Source organism: Scyliorhinus torazame, chromosome 14 (genome assembly GCF_047496885.1).
Source record: "Scyliorhinus torazame isolate Kashiwa2021f chromosome 14, sScyTor2.1, whole genome shotgun sequence".
Lineage (NCBI taxonomy): Eukaryota > Metazoa > Chordata > Chondrichthyes > Carcharhiniformes > Scyliorhinidae > Scyliorhinus > Scyliorhinus torazame.
Window position 1 is genome coordinate 189,153,465 of NC_092720.1, and position 6,381 is coordinate 189,159,845.

The window sequence follows — 6,381 nt, forward strand, 5'->3', positions numbered from 1 at the left end:
GCCGGAAAACTCTCACAGCCTCCCATCCCACATCAGCTACTACCTTTCACAGTCACACTAACTCAGTTTTCAAACTCAGAACCTCGCTCTGTTCAGAATGTATTTCCATTCTATAGGGCATCATTCTTCTCACCACTACACACTTGCACATCCTTCTAGCTAAGGGACGAAAGCTGTTGTTTGAGAGGGTCTCTGTTGATATTTACATATTGCCCTTTAAAGGAAATCACATCATTGAAAGGAAATGACCCGCCCTCCTGAAAAATTGTCTGCAATACGGATAATCGCCAGCCAGTGGGGCTGTTACCTTAGCTGTCAAGCTGACTCACTCCACTGACAAGACATCTGCCAAGACTTCCTTGCTTTGAACCTGATAGTTTGTTTTTTCAAAAATCACCGCGGGCGGGATGAAGAAGCACAAACAGACCGGACCCCCCCCCCCCCCCCCCCCCCAACCCCGCCTCTGGTCCTGCCCCCCCAGACGGGGAAAATCACAGCAAAACTTGGAAACCCAGGATACCAATAACACCCTGTGCGAGTTGGTCTTGGGTACCTTAAAACGGAACTCGAGTATCCCTGCTGCCAGTATTCATGATTTGCACTGGGAACTGAACATTTGAAGCTGTTGTTTTGTTCTTCTTGGGTGAGATTCCCCACCCCTCCTCTGAATGGAGAGCTTGCAGTTAGCATTCCAAATGTGTGAGGTGATGCATTTTGGGAGGGTTAACAAGACAAGAGACCACACAATAAACAGTGGGACGCTAGGATGTGCAGAGGGTGCAAATCATTGAAAGGCAGTAGGGTAGGTAGATAGGGGGTTAAAAAGGAATGCTTGTTTTTACGAGCAAGGCATATAGTATAAGAGCAGGAAGGTAATGATGGAGCTGTCAAGGACACTGGTTAGGACACAGCTGGAGTGCTGTGTGCAGTTCAGGACACCATATTACAGGAAGGATGTGATTGCACTGGAGAGGGTGCAGAGGAAATTCGTCAGGATGTTTTCTGGGCTGGAGTGTTTCAGCTATGAAGAGAGGCTGGTTAGGCTGGGGCTGTTCTCCTTAGAGCAGAGAAGGCTGAGGGGGGACCTGATCAAGGTGGACAAAATTATGAGGACAGTACGAAGTCTTACAACACCAGGTTAAAGTCCAACAGGTTTGTTTCGATGTCACTAGCTTTCGGAGCGCTGCTCCTTCCTCAGGTGAATGAAGAGGTCTGTTCCAGAAACACATATATAGACAAATTCAAAGATGCCAAACAATGCTAGGAATGCGAGCATTAGCAGGTGATTAAATCTTTACAGATCCAGAGATGGGGTAACCCCAGGTTAAAGAGGTGTGAATTGTGTCAAGCCAGGACAGTTGGTTGGATTTCGCAGGCCAGATGGTGGGGGATGAATGTAATGTGACATGAATCCCAGGTCCCGGTTGAGGCCGCACTCATGTGTGCGGAACTTGGCTATAAGTTTCTGCTCGGCGATTGTGCGTTGTCGCGGGTCCTGAAGGCCGCCTTGGAGAACGCTTACCCGGAGATCAGAGGCTGAATGCCCTTGACTGCTGAAGTGTTCCCCGACTGGAAGGGAACATTCCTGCCTGGTGATTGTTGCGCGATGTCCGTTCATTCGTTGTCGCAGCGTCTGCATGGTCTCGCCAATGTACCACGCTTCGGGACATCCTTTCCTGCAGCATATGAGGTAGACAACGTTGGCCGAGTCGCACGAGTATGTACCGCGTACCTGGTGGGTGGTGTTCTCACGTGTAATAGTGGTATCCATGTCGATGATCTGGCACGTCTTGCAGAGATTGCCATGACAGGGTTGTGTGGTGTCGTGGTCACTGTTCTGAAGACTGGGTAATTTGCTGCACACAATGGTTCGTTTGGGGTTGCGCGGTTGTTTGAAGGCAAGTAGTGGGGGTGTGGGGATGACCTTGGCAAGATGTTCATCGTCATCAATGACGTGTTGAAGGCTGTGAAGAAGATGACGTAGTTTCTCCGCTCCGGGGAAGTACTGGACGACGAAGGGTATTCTGTCGGTTGTGTCCCATGTTTGTCTTCTGAGGAGGTCGGTCCGGTTTTTCGCTGTGGCGCGTTGGAACTGTCGATCGATGAGTCGAGTGCCATATCCCGTTCGTACGAGGGCATCTTTCAACGTCTGTAGATGTCTGTTACGCTCCTCCTCGTCTGAGCAGATCCTGTGTATACGGAGCGCTTGTCCATAGGGGATGGCTTCTTTAATGTGTTTAGGGTGGAAGCTGGAGAAGTGGAGCATCATGAGGTTATCCGTGGGTTTGCGGTAAAGCGAAGTGCTGAGGTGACCGTCTTTGATGGAGACGAGTGTGTCCAAGAATGCAACTGATTTTGGAGAGTAGTCCATGGTGAGTCTGATGGTTGGATGGAACTTATTAATGTCATCGTGTAGTCGTTTCAGTGATTCTTCGCCGTGGGTCCAAAGGAAAAAAATGTCATCGATGTATCTGGTGTATAACATCGGTTGAAGGTCCTGTGCGGTGAGTAGGTCCTGTTCAAACTTGTGCATGAAGATGTTGGCGTATTGGGGTGCGAATTTGGTCCCCATGGCTGTTCCGTGCGTCTGGATGAAGAACTTGTTGTCGAAGGTGAAGACGTTGTGATCCAGAATGAAGCGGAGGAGTTGCAGAATTGCGTCTGGAGATTGGCAGTTGTCGGTGTTGAGTACTGAGGCTGTTGCAGCAATGCCGTCGTCATGGGGGATGCTGGTGTAGAGTGCCGAGACGTCCATTGTGACGAGGAATGTTCCTAGTTCAACTGGTCCATGGGTGCTGAGTTTCTGTAGGAAGTCCGTCGTGTCGCGACAGAAGCTGGGTGTACCTTGTACGATGGGTTTCAAGATGCCCTCGATGTAGCCAGAGAGGTTCTCACACAAGGTCCCATTGCCTGAAACGATAGTGACATCGAAACAAACCTGTTGGACTTTAACTTGGTGTTGTAAGACTTCGTACTGTGCTCACCCCAGTCCAACGCCGGCATCTCCACATCAAAATTATGAGGGACATGGATAGGAAGAAACGTTTCCCCTTTGGAGGAGGGTCAATAACCAGGGCCCATCGATTTAAGGTCAAGGCCAGGAGATTTAGAGGGATTTGAGGAAAATTCTTGTTCACCCAGAGGGTGCTGGGAATCTGGAACTCTGCCTGAAGGTGTGGTAGAGGTGGGAACCCTCACATCATTTAAGAAGCATTTCGATAAGCATTCGAAACCCCACAGCATACAAGGCTACGGAACAAGTGCTGGAAAAGGGGATTGCAAAAGATGGTTACATGATTGTTGGTGCAGACATGATGGGCCGAAGGGCCGCTTTCTGTGCTGTAAAACTCTGTGCCATCTTTCAGAAGCAACCACTCACATCTGCAGGTTGATATAGGTGGCCTTGCAGAACCAACTGCAGGGAGCACCTGTAATATAAGCCAGGGGGGAAAACACACAGACCCAGATAGGCAATTGGAATGTAGGCCTTTCTATCTGAAGAACTAGGATTTCAAGAATCATAGAAAAGTTACAGCACAGAAGGCGGCCATTCGGCCCACTTGCCCATGCCAGCCTGAGGACACCCAGGTGCCGTTTCTAATCCCATTTTCCTGCACCCATTCCATAGCCCTGTAGCTTAGAGCACTCTATGTGCAGATCCAGATACCTTTAAAAGAGTGTCGGTTTCTGCCTCCACCATCAACTCGGGCAGCGAATTACAGACTCTACTCTCTGTGTAAAAACGTTTTCTCTCACGTCCCCTCCACACCTTTTACTACTTATCTTTAATCTATGTCCCCTGGTTGTAGAATTCTCCACCAACGGAAACAATTTTATCCTGTCCACCCTCATAATTCTGTACACCTCAATTAAGTCACTCCTCAACATCCTTTGTTCCACAGAAAATAACCCCAACCCAGCCGATCTGTCCTCCTAGCCATACTTTTCGAACTCTGGCAACATTCCTGTAAACCTCCCCTGCACTCTCTCCAAAGCAACAACATCCTTCCTGCAATGTGGCGACCAGAACTGCAAATAATATTCCAGTTGTGACCTCGCCAGTGTTTTATACAATTCTAACATTATATCCTTACCTTAAAATTCTATATCTCTGCCAATGAAGGAGAGCCTTCCATATGCTTCCCTCACAACCTTGTCTACTTGAACTGCTGCCTTTCGCGACCCCTGTATCTGCACACCAAGATCTCTCACTTCATCTACCCTTCTTAGTATATTCCCATTTCTTGTGTGGGAGGTGCACCTTTTTATTTCCTCTGCAGCTGGTTAGACCACTTCTGGAGTGACTTGTCTGTGCCTCATAGCTCAGGAAGGAGACATTGTTGTGGGAAGGAGTGCAGCTCAAATTCACCAAACTAGAATCAGGATACCAAATAGTGAGATCGTGAGAAGAGGTGGTCAATGAAATGGCTGGGTCCCCCTCAGCCTGGGTGATTTGGTCAGGCTGGAAAGCAGCACTGAATTCCGTGGCGGGGATGTAGCTCAGTGGTAGAGCGCATGCTTTGCATGTATGAGGCCCCGGGTTCAATCCCCGGCATCTCCACTTTTGCGGAGCGGTCTGCAAACGCTGCAAATTAGTGCGTGGTGGGCGGAAATAAAACCCTTCACGCGTTTGAGCCAGCAGGAGGCGGTGGGTTTATATTGACCATTGCCGGAGGTGATTCGGGACAGAGCTCCGGTGGCGCTGCTTAAGCCAAAAGGTGGAAGGGACTTGTGCAATAAATAAAAAGCAGCGGAAGTCATATTAATAAATCTGAGATCGATGTGTGTTTTTTTTTTGCTAGCCAGGGATAGACAAAGCCATAGGGAGGCCAGGTTGCACACTGGGAAAATGTGAGGTAATCCACTCCGGTAGCAGCAGCAACAGATATGCAGAGTGTTTCCTCAGTTGTAAGAAATTATAAATTACAAAGGGACCTGGGTGTCCTTGTCCAGAAGTCACTGAAGGCTAACAGGCAGGTTCAGCAAGCTATTGGGTAGGCTAATGGGGTGGTAGCCTTTATTGCAAGAGCATTTAAGTACATGGGCAGTGAGGTGTTGCTTCAATTGTATTGGAGTTTGGTTGGACCTCACCTGGTGCACTGTGTACAGTTTTGGTCCCCTTACCCCAGTAAGGATATTATTGTCACAGAAGGAGCGCAACGAAGATTCAACAGACTAATTTGGGGATGGCGGGACTATCTATGAAGAGAGATTGGGTAAACTGGACCTGTATTCTCTCTGGAGAATGAGGTGATCTCATTGAAACCTACACAATGCTTTAAGGAATAGAGAGGGTAGAGGCAGGGAAGATGTTTCCCTCGGGGAGTCTGGAACCAGGGATATTATGATATATCAGCATAATATCCGGGGTGACCAGAATAATACCAAGGGATTCAGGACTTCAGTTACATTGAGGCGGTTAAGCAGAGAGATAATAGACATGCAAAATAGGAAGAATATGTTACATCTGGCAAGTGCGTTGGTCACCAGATTTAATAGATCTAAAATGATTGGTCAAACAGAGGGAAAAGAAGAAGAAATATCTCCCTACATACTTTTGCTGAAATCTGAAAGACACTATCGGAATCATAGAGTCCTAGGGTTTTTTAAAAATTCATTTACGGGATGTGGCCATCACTGGTTAGGTATTTATTGTCCATCCCGAGTTGCCCTTCAGAAGGTGGTGGTGAGTTGCCTTCTTGAACCGCTGCAGTCCTTGAGGTGTAGGTATACCCACTGTGCTGTTAGGGAGGGAGTTCCAGGATTTCCCCCAGCGGCAGCGAAGGAACGGTGATATATTTCCAAGTCAGGCTGGTGAGTGACTTGGAGGGGAACTTCTAGGTGGTGGGGTTCCCAGGTATCTGCTGCTCTTGTCCTTCTAGATGGCCGTGGTCGTGGGTTTGGAAGCTGCTGTCTAAGGAACCTTGGTGAGTTACTGCAGTGCATCTTGTCGATGGTACGCAAGGCTGCCACTGTTCGTCGTGATGGAGGGTTTGAATGATTGTGAAAGGAGGAGCAATCAAGCGGGCTGCTTTGTCCTGGCTGGTGTCGGGCTTCTTGAGTGCTGTTTGAGCTGCACTCATCGAGGCAGTGGAGAGTATTCCATTACACTCCTGACTTGTGCCTTGTAGATGGTGGACAGGCTTTGGGGTCAGGAGGTGAGTTACTCACGGTAGAATTCCAGGCCTTTGACCTGCCCAGCTAGCGACAGAATTAATGTGGCGAGTCCAGTTGAGTTTCTGATCAATGGTAACCCCAGGATGTTGATTATGGGGGATTCAGCGATGTTAATGCCATTGAATATCAATGGGCGATGGTTAGATCCTCTCTTGTCGGAGATGGTCATTGCCTGACACTTGTGTGGCGCGAATTGAAGTACAG

General features: G+C 48.5%; 1 non-coding gene across 1 annotated transcript; it reads left to right on the forward strand.

Annotated features, from left to right (window-relative positions):
- The first annotated feature begins 4,489 nt into the window (after positions 1–4,489).
- On the forward strand, positions 4,490–4,561 carry trnaa-ugc (transfer RNA alanine (anticodon UGC)). The gene has a single exon. It is a non-coding gene; the product is annotated as a tRNA-Ala (tRNA).
- Positions 4,562–6,381: the final 1,820 nt, after the last annotated feature.